This window comes from Amblyomma americanum, chromosome 10, assembly GCF_052857255.1.
Source record: "Amblyomma americanum isolate KBUSLIRL-KWMA chromosome 10, ASM5285725v1, whole genome shotgun sequence".
Lineage (NCBI taxonomy): Eukaryota > Metazoa > Arthropoda > Arachnida > Ixodida > Ixodidae > Amblyomma > Amblyomma americanum.
The window spans coordinates 83,544,636-83,561,043 of NC_135506.1; the positions used below are offsets into that span (position 1 = coordinate 83,544,636).

General features: G+C 44.8%; 1 pseudogene; it reads left to right on the plus strand.

The window, feature by feature from the left end:
• The first annotated feature begins 281 nt into the window (after positions 1 to 281).
• On the plus strand, positions 282 to 7,352 carry LOC144108478 (large ribosomal subunit protein uL24 pseudogene; annotated as a pseudogene).
• The last annotated feature ends 9,056 nt before the right edge of the window (positions 7,353 to 16,408 follow it).

Below are 16,408 nucleotides of genomic sequence, written 5' to 3' on the forward strand. Positions count from 1 at the left end.
ACAGTGCAATTTTATAAACTGCGCTGTGCATACGTTTGTGGCATGTTTTCTGCCCGTTATTACTTTCGTTAATATGTCGTCGCTTCTCACTATATGGTCACCATGGCCTCTGGCACGAAGCGCCCCTGTGTTGTAGAATATTTGAAGATTTTTTAACAAAAGGGTATTGCATTTTTTTACTATTTTTAGAGGTCTTGAAAGATCACTTGTCTAAGCTCCATCGTTTGGTGTCCACTTCTGGGAGAAGGAACAGGAAAAGGCACTTCAGTGCTCCATCGCACATTTGACGGAAGATCATGAGCTCACCGTTGTCGAAGGAGCTTCGGCAGAAGTATGACGTCCGCAGCATGCCCATCAGAAAAGACGACGAAGTTCAGGTAAATAAGCGTGCCTGAGTGGTTTCTGTTACCACGTGCAATCTAATTGACGTGCGTGACTGCGCCTCTGAGAGCGTTAGCTTTGGCACGAGAATACCCCTGTTGTAAACAGGTGTATTTCGTGTGCTGTTTGAGGCCACCTTATTTGCATGATTGTATATTTTGCTATATAAGGGTGTAACTGGATTATTCGGGCTAAAAAACTTTGAACACGAAATGTGCAGTAGTCCCCTATACAGAGGGGTAGTCATGCATGCCAGTTTTATGGGATCCGTCGTTTGTTGTGCATAGTCTGGTTCCCTTCTCCGACATTAATCCCCCTTCTCTTTATTGTGTAGCGCCAGTGAATACTTCTCAGGGTACCGTCTTGACTGACCTTTGGCTGAAGCCTATACTCATTCAATGCATCGGCAAGTCCATGAGAGAGTGGACGCATCGTTGAAGTGATGTTGACCAAGTAGTCTGTTTGCAGACTGGCCGCAGATAATTGGCGGCTTTGTTCATCAGTCGGTGTTGGCCTAAGTTGTGGTACAGGTATTGATGAAGTCGGCTAGTTAAGGGTGGTGGTGCATGTGGTATTTGTCTGCTTCAACCGCAATGCAAGATCTAAGTTTGATCTAATGTCCAGCTTGACTTCATGCTGCGAAAGTTGCGACCTCCTATTTCATGTATTAGTTTAAACACGCTTTAACAAAGCAATATAATGTGTCTTATTCTATCGAGTTCGTAGATACTTTTGTGCAGGTTGTTTGGATGGCTTCGTTCTAAGTAATGCTTTGATTAAATGAAGAAGAGAAAAGCTGATGTGTCTAGATGAGGCATGTGCGGTTGATATCTTTTGCTATCAGTTATGCTGTAATCAATATGTTAGCAAGCACCATAGTTGCAGTTGCCTAGTAACATGGTACATGCCGTTGTGGTTTTGACTGGAATGGAAATTTACTGACCACAAGATTAGCAGACGCTGTCTGCATGAGTGTGCGAAGTGCAGTACTCAAGGCATTGACATCGTCTGCTTTTGGTTGTGTGGCTGCCTTGATGCCCTGCCTAAAGGATATCTTTCAGAATATTTGCATGCCCTCTACAATATAGAGCATACGAAGAGGATCGGAGGATATTGCTCTTTATCTATATGAGAAAGAATTTGTGCAAAGGACGCTAGAGAGTAGCCTAGAAAGCTTTCCAGTGAATTCAAAATTTCTACTGGGTCAGAGTTATCCACATCCAGACTTGTCAATTTATCCTCGAGCAGGTGTACAAATGGGACAAGTACATTATTGCAAGAGAATGCTTGGTTTTACCCTTTCCACAGCAGCTTTACACTTGATAAAGATTGTTGTGAATAAGGGGTCTCAGGTTCATCCAGATTAAAGGGAACTCCCTCTCCTTTTCTAAAAAGTGCAATTGAGGGTGGCTAACTCATCTTCCCTCATGCTTACACCTTCTGTTGGCTGAGCAGAAAAAACTGAGCAAGAGTTTGTGGTTGCAAAAACTTTCCTGTAAGTCAGCTTTCCTGCCATTCAGAAAGCTTGGTGCATGCTCAGGTACTAGAAAAAGACCCATTGCATCCAGGCTGCGGTGAACTGCATTTTGTGTGCATTCTTTATGCGACCATGCCCAGCTTAACACATGCTTCATGCTGAGAGGTAGACCTGGTATTGTGCTGCTGGCACATCAAAAATTTTTTTGAATGACATTTCGATAAAAAATGCTTTTGAAGCATTACTTATGAAGCATATGAAGTAGCGTTTGGAATCCTGAGCACTTTTAATCTTGCTTTAGTGAAATTGTAAGTTTTGTAGCTTCCTGCATCTGTATGCTGTGGTGAAGAGCCCCAAGCGAGAAGAGCGATAAAAGAAAGTGTAGCTATTAATAAGAGTAACATGAGCTGCCTAATGATACCTGGCTACAGTTCCTCTTGACTGAAAGGCTAGCTGCATGTAGAGCGGTTGCAGCATGAGATGATTCCATCAAGGACAATGCAACGAGCTATGGAAAGCGAAGTGGCAGGGGTAATGTTAGAAATGGAGACCAGTTTAAAATATTTGTCTTAAGATAATGATATTTTTGCGAAAATGGGGGACATGGATAGGACAAGTAATATGGAGAACAGATAGCCAGTGGTTCGTTATGTTAGCGCAGTGTATTCCAAGAACTGACAAGAGATGGCAGACACATGGGAAGAGGAGGTCAGTAAGTATGTGGGTATTCGGTAGTGAAGGCGGTGTAGGATGACTTATTTGAGACCATTTGGAGGTGTTTTATTGTCTGGCAGCTCTGGTGAAGAGGAAGTCTGTTATCCATGCAGAACCTCTTGTAATCCTATAAATGCAACATTGGGGAAGGTGAGGCTGGGACCAGGCAGTAATGGCTATAGTGAGCAAATTTGTCTTTAAGAACATTGATTCATGTTAGTCCAGTGCTTTTGTTAAGTCATTGGCCTGCCAATTAACAACAGTGCTGTCCTTGCATGTGAATAGTGTACAGGTGAACCTGGCTATATTAAGTTTTTGTCTGCATTTAATGGTCATAACATTTACATAAAAATTGCATGCAAAAATATAGCTTTTTTTTCGTGTTTTTTGGACTCTCATTTCGTGTAACATTATATACTATGTCGTGCCATGGCCCTACAAGTGGCACTTTTAAGGTTTGCTCACGCGTTCACTTTCCTTGCGAAGATGCTGCAAACTGCTTCTAGATGGGAACTGATTGCGGGTAGCCGTCTGCCTGGTGCACCTGTTTTCAGCACAAAACTCTTATACTCTGAATCAAGTATTTGATGCACTGCTCTTTATGGGGTGAAGCGAACCTTGCTCACCAAAGGCTTGTGGGCGCTCTCGCCTGGCACACTTTGGTGCCAAAGTCGCTGCAGCAACAAACTTAAGGGGCTCACTGGTCATTGGGACCGAAACATGGCCCAGAAATGGGTCTTTTGGAAACGGCATTTTTCAAAATTACAGATATTATTCTGTCAAGTTTACCAACTTTTTTTTTCTTCTGATTTGTATCATATTGTGGCCTGAATTGTGCGCAATGAGGCAAAAATAGACATTCAAATTTTGGGCCCCTGGGTACTTTGTTAAATTAATATCTCAGCATCTAAGACAGATAGTAATTTTTGCCAAGGAAACCTGAAGGTGCAATATTTGCAATGTTCAAAGCAGAATTTTGAAATCTTGCCTCAATTCTTTTATTTTGCAGAGAATTGATGCATAATAGGCACACCGTGAATACTGATATTTCAAGTGCTGTAAATCAACCAATAAGGACTAAATGAAAAAAAACTGCTTTTAACATTGCACTTATGTAGCCATGCGCACAATAAATAAAATAAAAGATGAATAAATTGTGATACAAACTGCTTCTAGATGGAAAGTGGTTCTGGGTAGCCCTCTGCCTGGTGTACCTGTTTTCAGCACGACAACACTCATACTCTGAGTCAAGTATTTGGTGCACTGCTCTTCATGGGGTGAAGCGAACCTAGCTCACAAAAGGCACCGGCAAAAATGTAACTGCATTCACAACATGCACAGGAATCAAGCACTATGCGACAAAATTGCTGTGTTCAAAAATTTTAGTGAAGCTGTTTAAAAGAATGGATGATTCCATATTGCTGATGTTGCTGGATGGCAATGTCTTCTACTCGTTTATTGCCATTACCAGCGGTGACTAATATTTGTGTGCGAGTTCAAATTGGTTGGACTTTATGTGATGATTCAGTTGAGTTGAGATCAGTGACTAATTAAAACTGATTATCTTAGCTCGCAAAAGCAAGCTCGCAAAAGAAAAAGCAAATTAAGATTTGAAATTGTCATAAAAACTGAACAAGGTTGGTGCATTTTCGTTAGGGTTGGGCAACAAAATGATAGTTCGCAAGACAGTCCGCTGCGTTTTTGATACGCAGCAGGCAATACTTTGTTTCATACCATAGCAGGCTGCATTTGGAGGTACTGCATCTGCGAAACCATGTTACTCCGTCGCACCTCATTCGTTCTTTTCGAAACTTGTGTGAGTGTTGGGGCGAAAGCAAAGATTGGTATAAAAAGAAGTGGCAGCATTCAAAATCACAGTCGAAGATATGAAGTGCTCAGTTTTCGAGCCCTCTGACGATATTCTTCACTTAGTGTGAATATTTAGTGAATATAGTTATTTGCCGTTTCAGGTGCGTATCATACTGTCTTATGTATTTCTCGAAGTCTAGATGAGTTGCAGGACGAAAATGTGGCAAGTGGTAAAAGAAGTCCAGGAGGTTGCCAATCATGGTATTTGAAATTTGTCGCAACGAAATATGCCTGTGTTCACTTTGGTTGAATCGCAAATTACGTTTTGGATGCCGACTTCGCTTGCATGAAAAGGTGCGCTAGCTCTGGCAGCTTTGTCTGCTGTGTATGCAATGGAGTATAAGTATTCCACCATCCAGTAACTGGGCTGCACGTCGCGGCATGTAGTGCACTGCAAGCATGGGGGCACTGTATTCATGATTTCAGCTCGCATATAATGTACTGGCATGTTTTATGTATCCACAAATCTCGCTATTTAATCCGCGTTGAGTATGAAATCTCTGGCCTGGAGTGTATTGAATTAGGTCACTCACTTAGTGATGTCTTGTTGCACGGTTTGAATGACTCGGAAGAGTGGGTGCCCCATGGTTACTGCAGGGCATCGGAGCGGATCATGCTTGAATTCACAAATATGACTCAATATACACGCCACTTCCACTCCGTTGGGGGGCGAAAATGGCCACTCCTCCACTCGTGGAGGCGTGTCAGTTGAGATTAAAAAATGCCACTCAACGTTTCCTGTGATGCCCTCTTTGTCAAACCTCTCCATTGGGACCTCCTCGAGTAAGTGTGAATCGAGTCTGGGGATGAGATTAAGGTGATAGGTTGGCCTGACAACTGCATGCCCCGAATGTAACACACGCATTTGTCACGTCAAGTCTACTGAACATCCTTCACACCCGAACATTACATTCAAAGCCTAGTGACACGTTTTGCGGGCTGCATAAATGAAGCAGCAGTGAAAAAAGACGAAAAATGCTTTCGTGCCAAAAGTATTTTAAATATTTTCTTCGAATCAAAAAGCCGATACTCGCACATGGCTAAAAGCAGAGGATGATGAGAGACAGAATCTGCATTCTTTCTCCTCCGGTTGGCTTTGCGAAAGGAGGGTGTGTTTACGTTTACCCGAGGTGGTTGAAATTAATCGGGGTCCTTTGGATACAATCTGTCTCATAGCGCACAGTGGTTTCCTACATCAAAATTGTTGCAAAAATTTCTCAACTAATTATTCTATTTGGTTACGTTATTCCTGTGTTTTTCTTATAGCTTGGTGTATGGGAATATTGGGCTCACTTTCATATTGCTTCTACGATACGGTCCACTGTTAAAGCAATATGTTAAAACTAGTTCCACTGTTAAAGGCAACATGTGACCGCAAAGCACTTTCGCGAAAATCAGCGGCGTAGGGTGCAGTACGCATGACCAGCCCTCTTTTCACACATGCGCCTGGTCCCACGCATTCTCGGCGGCACCGTTTTGTGAAGCACGCAGGCCAAGTGATTGCATGTTTCCTTTAACAACTGATGGTTTTTTATGGTTTTGATGGGGTTTAACGTCCCAAAGTGACTTAGGCTATGAGGGACGCCGTAATAAAGGGCACTGGAAATTTCAACCACCTGGGGTTCTTTAACGTGCACTGACATCGCACAGTACACGGGCCACTAGAATGTCGCCTCCATCGAAATTCGACTGCTGCGGCCCATATTCAACCCGCGCCTTTCCTGCCAGCAGCCGAGCGCCGTAACCACTCAGCCACCGCTGCGGCTAACAGTTGATGGCACTGTACGTGTACAGCCATTGGCAACCTTACTTATAGGAAGTATTCACAGACATCAAAGCAGCCGCCATTTTGTTGTTTGTGAAGTGCTGCGAAAGGCCTCGAGTGTCTGAGATTATCCCTTCTTGCTTCTGCCGGCACTATCCAAGCTGTAACCTGGACAACAAAATGACGCCAGTTACGTCACAAGAATACCTCCTATATTCCGTCTCATACATCACGTGCAACGCTAGTAAAGGTAGTGGTCTTGTTTGTGTTGCCTACATCTACGATCAAAAAGTACTGTGTTTCTTGTGGTGGGCGTAAAATATTACTTTGCCTGCAGGACTATTAATGACAATTTGTCATGAGCTTGATTAATTTCGATCATCTTGCTGATGATACACTGCCACTTTTTGTTCTTTGTACCAATTGGTCACAAAATAAGCACAGTGTAACGCACCTTCCTTTATTTTTTTATGTGGGCTACTTCCTTGCTTTTCACAGTGTTTCACCTGAGGTATGAAACAGATTATAATGTTTCGTTGGTGTTTTGAGTAGAAAGCGAAATGTAGTTCAAGTAAACATACTCAGTGCATGCGCTTGAGTGCATCTACTTTAGACATACAACAGAAATGGACACGAGCACTGCGGTCCTGACAGCAGCTGCCCTGAAGTTTGGCTTTTTGCTCTGCCTTTTCCAAGAGAGGTGTAGACCAGTAGGCTTGTGTCTTATAGCTGTGTTACGTTTCAGAAGGGCATGAAATGTGTAAATTGCAGCAGTTTTAGCTGATAGAAGGGGAATGCATGTTGTTGGTGCTTTATAATTGAGCACATGAGCATAGCAATAATTTCGAATGGTATCCCATGCAGGTGGTGTGTGGCCATAATAACAGCCAGCAGGAGGGCAAGGTCGTGCAGGTGTACCCTAAGAAGTATGTTATCTACATTGAGCGGATCCAGCGTGAGAAGGCCAACGGTGCATCGGTCTACGTGGGCATCCATCCCTGCAATGTTGTGATCGTCAAGCTCAAGATGGACAAGGATCGCAATACAATCCTCGAGCGACGTGCACGTAGCCGCCAGGTCAAGGAAAAGGGCAAGGGAAAGCACATCGAGGAGAGTGTCGCCATGGAGACGAAAAGTGTTAATTGACCTCACTTTAATAAATGGCTTGGCCAGTCGTCAGTGGTCTTATGTCAAGTCTTGCTTAAAACTAAATGGCCTTTAGAGCAGTCTTGCGATCTTTGCAAAAGTCTGATTCAAGGCAACTTAAGTACTGTATATACTCGTGTAACGACCGCATCCCCCGAATTGGCAGCTGTTAAAATAAAAATTAAAGTTATATCAAGAGGATTATTGCGGCGGCAGAGTATGCGCAAGTATCATACGTTCCCATGGATGGAGCTGCCGTTGACGGGTTCAGCCTGTGCGAACAGGTGGTGTGATTCAGTCCATCAATCAGCGCATGAGTAGCCATATCGCTCTACACTCACACCCTCTGTTCTCCATTTTGCCAACTGTTGCCTCTCTGTCTTCCCACCCAGGGTTGTTTTGCACAACTTTTTCACCTTCCAACTGATTTTTCGATAAGACGAGCAGATTGCTTGCAACATCAACGTTATAGTGCTAACGCATTAAAAAAATCAGCCAGAATTGAGTTAATTGTGTTATCTTTTTCCCGTGCAGCTTGTTTCTCTGGGCGCTAACAGATGACGGCGAAACGCAAAAGGCGTTCATATTCTGTTAAATGTTTGCGCACGTCGTGTGGCGCAGATTAATCTAGGGCATCAAACACGGCAAGGGCATCAAACACGGCAAGAATTATACCATATAGTTAACCGGACGCGGAACATTCCGGTTAACGCAATGGTCGTGCATTCGCAGATGTTGCCTGCCTTATCCGATCAACGGTAACTATGCGTTATAATTAGGGCTCTTCATTTTCGGGTTTTACCTTTTGCTGAATTGGGGCCGGGGGCGAGTAAAAATCTTTCAATATTTTTTAGTTCAAATTTCGGTACAAATCACTTGTTCAGCAAAAATGTTCCAGAATTTTGCAGCAAAAGACAATTTTGCATCAAGCGCTCGTTCTTCTCCCGGACTCAAAATGCCCTATTTCTGATTCAATATTTCACAAACGTTGAAATGGCTGGTTATCCAGAGACTTTGCTAAATAAATTTTTTTTCATCTTTTGGAATTATTTCGATGCATCGACTGTCGATTTCTTACGCAGCGCTTTGTGCACATACGAGACCTGCCTGCCTCGTACACTGCAAAAACTGTCAAACATCAAAAAGGTTATTTTAAACAGGCAAGAGCCCTGGAGCAGGATGTCGTTACCGTGGATAGCACTTGATACATGATGCCAAAAAAATGCGTGGTCAGTACTAGTGTTTTGTCTTTTCTCTTTTAAAAGTTACTTTTGGGATATATCCTCAAATTAAGCTACGCCAGGAATAAAATGTGTGTAATATCTCCGGTTGAACAAACACTTCGCTGAAATAATTGCGCAGGATATAAACTAATTTTCATGTGGTGTCTCCAGCTATCTCAAGGAAAACAGGTTCTTCATGTACTTTTATACAGGGTGTTCAACCTAAGGCTTTACGCATGTGTTAAGAATAGGCTGTTTAATTAGAAGAGCACTTTTTCAGCATAGTGTTGATAGCGCTGTAGTATATCAAAAAATACGCAAGACATGCTACCTATAAGGCTGGGTAATTAATATTGAATGGTTAATTACAACATCTTAATGGTAGGGCACTAAATTATTTGGGCTTCACGCGTCTGTATAATTAAGGATTCTAATTAAGGATTCTAATATCTTTATTATTAGTTAACCAGCCTGCTAGCACGTCTTAGCTGCATTCTGATGTATTGCACTGCTGACAATGCTACGCTGGAAAAAGCGCTCTTTATTAAAAAGCCCATTTTTAAAAATAGTGTTGTCTTGGGTGAAACACCCTGTATATACAGCCAAGCCTGCTTAGTGCGGCTGTACATATAATGAACGCTCGTTTATTAAGAACGGGTGCGGTGCTACCGTCAAATTATGCGTTAGGCAACTAATATCAACAAGGGACATCGTCTCGGATACAACGAACTAGTTTGGTCGTACCACTCGGTAACAGCGAACAAGGAGGCACCGTACTTCCTCCCGAGGTCGAAGAGGTCCCGCTTCCAGCAAGCGCGGAAATCGAAGAGCGCCTCTCAACCCTTGCAACACCGCTCCGGAAAGAACATGCCGACCCAAAAGTGCAATAAAAGTCCGGCATTGAAGCAGCATGTAACCGCCGACCAAGCTCGTGCCGATGGACTACGAAGCCAACCATTGCCTGCGTGTTCGCCGGCTGGGCAAATCATCCCTAGTGGAAGAGGCGCGATGGGCGCGATGCAGAGGCATGGTCGAAAGAGAAGCTGCAGCCAGTGGTTGTGGATCAACTAACAGCAGTGATGTGAAAAGTTTGAATGCCTTGCTGGCCAGGCTGGTCACGTGGTATGCGTAGCCTGTCCAGTCGGCTGCATCTTTTGCGCTGCTGCCACGATCACTACTGTACTTTCGTCGCTGCATGAGCCTAGGTACGATCGATAGAGCTCGAATATGCACGTGACCAAACGCGCCCTGATTTGTGGCAAGACTTCGTTGATGCATATATCTGATCAGCTGTCACCTCAGATATCGATGACTGTTCCTGTGAACCGCAAACTTGTAGAGCCGCGTGCTCTGACGAAGCCGTTGAAAGCCAAGTACGAGCACATCCCTACCACCAGGATTTTAATTTTTGTCTTCGGTTGGCAACCAGCTTCCGTGTAAGCTTCACCCACGATTAGTTATATATCGTCCCTAAAGCTGATAGCCGCAAGAGTGTCGGTGAGGAGAAATTAGCACCCTGGAGAGCCTGGAAAAAGCAGCGGTAGGCTCTGTTTTGCAGAAGTACACGCAAATGACGCAGTTTTGTACGAAATGAACGTCACTTTTGGCGGAATCAGTATTTTTGGCCGTTATACAGAGAGTCGGGTTACTACGATCATAGGATTTAACGAACGGATTCCCCGTTACCGTCAAGTTCGTTGTAAGTGGGCTCGAACCCGTATATTAACAAGCAACTCATTCTCTTGCCCTTGTGTGTCTCTAGCAAATATATTTTCGGGGAGAAACCGGGCTTAGCCCGATTTTTAAGAAATATGATCGCGATCTAAGAATGGGGTAAAATCGGGTTTAACCCAAAATCAAAATGCTGTATACATATTTAGACGTGTCTAGCATACCGGAGACGTATCTGCGGCTGCGCAGGAGGCGTCCTTTCTTGTGTGCTAGATGCTTGCACCAGTAAGGACAGAAATTTGTGGGAACGCTTCCCTGCTTCACAATAACCAGGATGGAGTGCACCCACACTCGCGGCGTGCTTCCCTGCAACAATGCGCCGCCCTTGCCAATGTGCTCCGCTGGCATGGTGTGGCTAGGGCATAGCGTGCTTCGTAGCAAATCTGCTTTGAATCCAGTCACTCTTTAGTATAAATGGTTTAACCTTGTTGACAGTTTGCCATCACACAACCATACATTGAAATAAAGGCACGGTTTATTTGCGCAGTGCGAACCGAGTGGAAACACATTCCAGGCGTGGGCCAGCTCGCACCGATGACTCCACCTTATTTTTTGTTATGAATAAGTTTAAATGTCATGAAATCTACCAATACAGGCATCTGCCAGCCTGACGTGCTCGTGTTTAATGCATTATCTCTCAAGAAGTATTCGCCGTGGTCGCGCTAATTTGTCACTAAAAATCTTGTAGACGTATAAACGGAGTACGCGTAATCAAGGCTCTGCTGTGGGGAAAAATTGACGGGAAAATGCTGGTCCCGTTTAAGGGCTGCTCCCTGCAAAAATTAAAAGAAAAGTTTGGCCCTTACACGAGTGCATGCAGTAAATTTTGTGAGGTTCTCAAGATATGACCGTGCGCTTGGCCGAATTTTATTTGCGGTTTGAATGCACAGCGAGTCATATATCGAAACCTTCTTTAGATATGTTCTTCGCAATACTGACCAGAATTTTAATCAATGTAGTTATGAGGACTCAGCTGCACTCACACTTGTATCGTTGCAAAAAAGGATTCCAGTGAGTGAACTGCCTTGGAAGAGTAGTTTGGTTGCGTTTAGCATGTTTATTTACTTGTGCAAATTTTGAAAAAAAAAGAGCTTCTTATTGTATCTCTCGGTGAGATGAATGCAGGGTTCCTGTTTTAGAGCGAAAGGTCTGCCTCACAACCAAAGCTGCAAAAGCCGGTCCATCGCTGAAGCCTTGCTCTTCGCCTTGAATAAATAAAATAATGCCGCGACAGGGATTCCAACCCTTGACGGCCAGTGCACAAGAGTACTGTGATATCGTCGTAGCAGAGCTTGCCTCGTGTTAAACTTAAACTGTAAACCACTCCTGTGCAGTGCATTGCACATCGCCGTCAGCGTCAACTTTACTCTGCGTAGCGAACAGATCAGGTCCGCGTAAGCTAGATCAGAGCTAAACCACAGTCTAATATCGTCGCCAGACGTGTCGACGACCGAGCAAAGCAAACCCATTAGCAAGTCGGGCTAACCACATGCTTTCGCATGTCTACTTAGTTTAACTGTGTTGAAACCCTACCATGTTTTTTGCATGAAGAGAACGTAATCTTGCGTTGACTGCAGATGTGTTAGCAGTGCTTGCAGTCACGTTTCGTTTCCAAGGCCTAGTAATGCTTTTTAAAATTTCTAGGATTTTTTGCATTATTATTGCAAATTGATGTGGCTAAGCACTAACAATAAGGGTGTAAATTAGAGATTACCGCCATGCTAAGTGCGGTATGGCTGCAAGTGGTCAAAGAACAAATCTTGATAGGACGTTCGAGCTTCGAACGTCAATCCCGGCTGAAGCGACGTACTGTTATGACTTGGTGATTCGAGCCGTCCCAGTACATGTGTTCAGCGGTGCTCCCTGCCCTTGAGTTGTAAAAAAACAGTCGAGCCAAGTTAATCGGACTCGGATATTTCGCGTCATCGCCTATGTCGAACACATAGATTATCCTCTTGAATATTCTGTGTAAAAGTATAGGAAAGTCGCGCAGTATATCGCAGTGTACAGGGTGTTTCACCTGAGATTTTGCACAATTTTTAAAAATAGGCTTTTAGAGATTGAAGAGCCCTTTTTTCGCCATAACACTGTCAGCGGTGTAGTACACGGGAATACAGATAAGATGTGCTAACTAGCTTGCTGGTTAACTAATATTGAATAGGAACTATTACCGTTAGGCTCATTAATTGTTGAGAGGGGTGTTGCCCACCGTAAGTAATGCCGATATCAGTTTTTAGAATTTCTAAAACGCGGTTACTCTCGGCGCTGTCGCCAAACAAATTTTGGCCAAAATACATGCGCTTTCGAGAAGCTTGAAGGCAAAGCAACCTCTCCAGTGCACGTAACTCGTCGAAGTGGCCAAAAATCGTTGTGCACAGCGCCAGCGGTAACGGCATTTTCGAAATTTTAAAACTGATAGGGGCATTGCTTACTGTGGGCTACACGAAATCAGTATTTAGGGCGCCCAAGAAAAATAGTTTAAAAGTTAACTATGCAATATTTGTTACACAGCCTTCTAGTTAGCACATCTTAGCTGTATTCTTATGCATACTAAATCGCTGACATTGCTATGCCGGAAAAAGCGCCCTTCGAACTGAAAAAAAGCCCTATTTTTTAAAATTTGTGAAATTTTACGTGAAACACATTGTATAGCGTAGCAGCGGGCGGCGAAAGTTAGGCGGGCGGATGAGATTAAGGAGTTTGCGAGGATTCGGAGGCCGCAGTTGGCGAAGGACAGGGTTAATTGGAGGGACATGGGAGATGCCTTTGCCCTGCAGTGGGCGTAGTCAGGCTGATGACGATGACGACGAAGATGATATCGAACTGTAATTTCCTTCCGATCGTTCGGGATATCGAGCGCCGTGCCGCGCCCCTGCAATGTGGCTCTGGACACCTGCTGGCACCTCTAGCGCTGTGAAACTCCGCACCTAAGTGAATGTGGGGAGTTCTTGAGTGTGGCCTTTGCTACAGCAGGCACTATCGTACGGTGAAGGCAACACAACTAAAGCCTAGCGCTGGCACTCGCCTGGCGTGCTTCGCTGCCGAAGGTGTTGCGGGAACCACCCGTACCTCAATTTTAATGAGCAATTATTCTATTTTTATTGTTCTGTAGCAGGACATCCTATGATAGGCAGGGGCTAGTTGCAAAGCAGCGTCCGCTGGCTGTTCGAGGCGAACCAGGTTAGGCCTAGCAACGCTTAGCGAGCAGTCCGCTGCCAGCACACTGCAAGAGGTATCTAGCGTTAATGCAATCAATTCTTGCTTCTCTGTCACAGATAAGCTTACTTACTGCAAATTTAACTCGAAAGATTTAAGGCTTCTATTCTGCAGAAAATCTAGTGTAATCGTCGGCGTTGTCAGCGAAAAATCCCCGAGAAGCGACCTATATAGGTGGGCTACCAAGGTGACGTGACCTTCTGGCGTCATCATAACCTGCCCACCGGATTGTGAGCACATTTACTACTATGGCAGGTCGTGGTTGAATTACTTATTGGTGGCGAGATGTTGCCCAGGAGGAGCAACCTGGGTCTCATAAGGCCCTCCGGTGGCAGAACCTGCCATCGCAGGGCATGCAGTGACGCATCGCTTAACCGCTGTACCACTGCGCCAGCATATGTGCTATGATGACTCCCAAGGATCTATGGATGTAAAGTAGAGAATGATCGATTCCACATACATGGGCATTACCCCATGAGCGCTATTGCGTCATACCCTTAAGGCGGAGCTTAAGTGTGCCCTCCAGTTTACAGCGCGCAGATTGCGCCAACGTTTGTCGGTTCAAAGCGTCCCTCCGTGATTTTGAGGTTGCCCGGGAATAGCAACCTCAAAATCACGGAGGGAATAGCAACCTCGGTATCACAACCCCCACCGGTGGCAGCACCTGCCATCACAGGGCAGTGGCGCATTCCTTAAACACCGACCACTGTGCCAGGAGTGTTACGAGGATTCCAGGGATCTATGAATGTAGAGAATATTTCTGCCATAACCCGCCCACTAAGATTTATGGCTGCTGTAAACGCCTCCCACCCTTTATAAAGACCCGGTACACAAGAAGTATTTAGATGAAAAAAAGGGATGTGGTGAAAGTGATATCCAATTCCGCAAAAATGGTCATTAACTCATTAATGCTGCCGCGTGATACTCTTAAGGTTGAGCTTTAAGCCCCATTTCAGAGACGCAGCAACATGAAATTCACTCACTCCATGTGACCATAGCTTGTGCTTCTGTTGACGACCTGTCAAAGCTTTTTGCGATTACCGTTGAACAACCATTTCCGAGGAGCACATTCTATAAAATGGTAAACGCTCAGATACCAAAATCTCTGCAGAGGGATTATATCTTGTTTTTTGGCCATTACTTTCAGCTTATGCTGAACTGCTTAGATACAATGCAAATTGATTATTGTAGAAACCGTGAAGAGACGCTGAGGACGCATTGAAGTTGGCCTGAATTAATCGATTGGACGTACACCACGTTCTAAACACTAAGGAGCCACTCTGAACGAAAACGAAGCTTTTGTGGGGTAGAAAAAACAAAAAAAAACGGAATATACGCGTCAACATGAGCGGTCAATTCAACACGTCAACGGCGTGCGTCTACACCAATTTTTGTGGGTGCATCCTAGAGGTTAGACTACATCAAGACGGTGGAAACCCGTCCGAGAAGATACGGAGTCATTTACTTTCTCCAGAAACCAAATTTAACCTGATAGCGTTAAGGAGCTCGTGTCGCAGAAAAGCCGTTGTCGTCGGCGTCAGCGGCATTGGTTGTTGGCGAAAAAAAAGGGCCTGCACTGTCTCGAAGACGTTGAAGTAATAAGCGTTAGCTTTATTGGCCATGCATCAAACGAGTCTTTCCGCATCCAGTGGGGCCAGTGAAGAAAACCCTGAGCTGTTCGGAAAAGTAACAACTTTTCCACTTAGGAGTGCGATCGACGCCTAGAGCCACCTATAGGGGAAATTACGATGCACGTCTACCCATTGTAGAGTTACATTCCCTAAGGATGCGTCTGGAATGGAGTTTACTTCGTTTGAGGGGTCAAGTTGGGCCTAGAATTCGGCTTGCGATTCGATATGGTAACACTTCAATCAGTAATTGTATGCACACATTTTTTACCTATTATCTATTTGTGGTTGTATTTATATATCAACACTCATAGGGTTTTTTTGACAACCAAATTAGGTACGCATCTCTCCCCGGATGGGTGCCCCTTGTCGGAGTATATATAGCTGAACGAATATGTAAATTGTAGTTGGCGCTACATGTTTCACTGCAAGATATGCTGTTTTCTAGTTGCTATCACATATGGCGCTGTGATCTCAGGTGACAGCGTACCCTACGAAATCTCGAAACCTGAAGAGTAGTTGCTGCCCCAATTGGCGGCGTGATCTCAGGGTGGTAGCAGACTCCACGAAATGGCGAACATGATGAGTAAGAACAAAGGGTCTTAAAAGGCGCATCTCGGTGGACACCTGAACCGCGCCATAAGGTAAAGGAATTTTTCTTCTTTTACGGCGTGGTACGGGTGTCCGGCGAGATATGTGAGACAGGCGTCTTTTCCTTAAATTGTCCAACAGGCCACGCGCCGCGCCGAACGGGCGATGGCGTTCCGTGTTCTCCTTGGCAACGCTGCAAAACGCTGTCGCGCCTCACTCCTAAAGACGAAGCTTAAGCATCTTTCAAACTTTTTTTACACAGCGGAGATTCAAACGCTTGCAACAGACGTCAGCGGGTATTAATGCGTGTCACAGGTGTGGTATGCCAATTAGAGACGTGAGGCGCCCGCGCAGCGGCGCTTTGAGGCGCCTAACCTGCCATGGTTGAGCACTGTCGTGGTTGAGGCGCAACGGTCTCGTGCAGGAACCTCACCTATGGACGCTGTGCATAAGCAACATCCACCGGTTGGCGTCTCTGCGACGGCGAAGAGGGTTCATATTTAGGACGTCCTTTACCGCGTTTTTGCCTTGCAGCGTTCAAAGCGAGCAAAGAACAGCTCGGCGCCATTGGGAAACAGGCATGCCAGGACTTCGAAGTTGGTTTGGTTTTGGTTTATGCGGCGTTGACATCCCAAAGCGACTCGGCCTATGAGGAACGCCGTAGTGA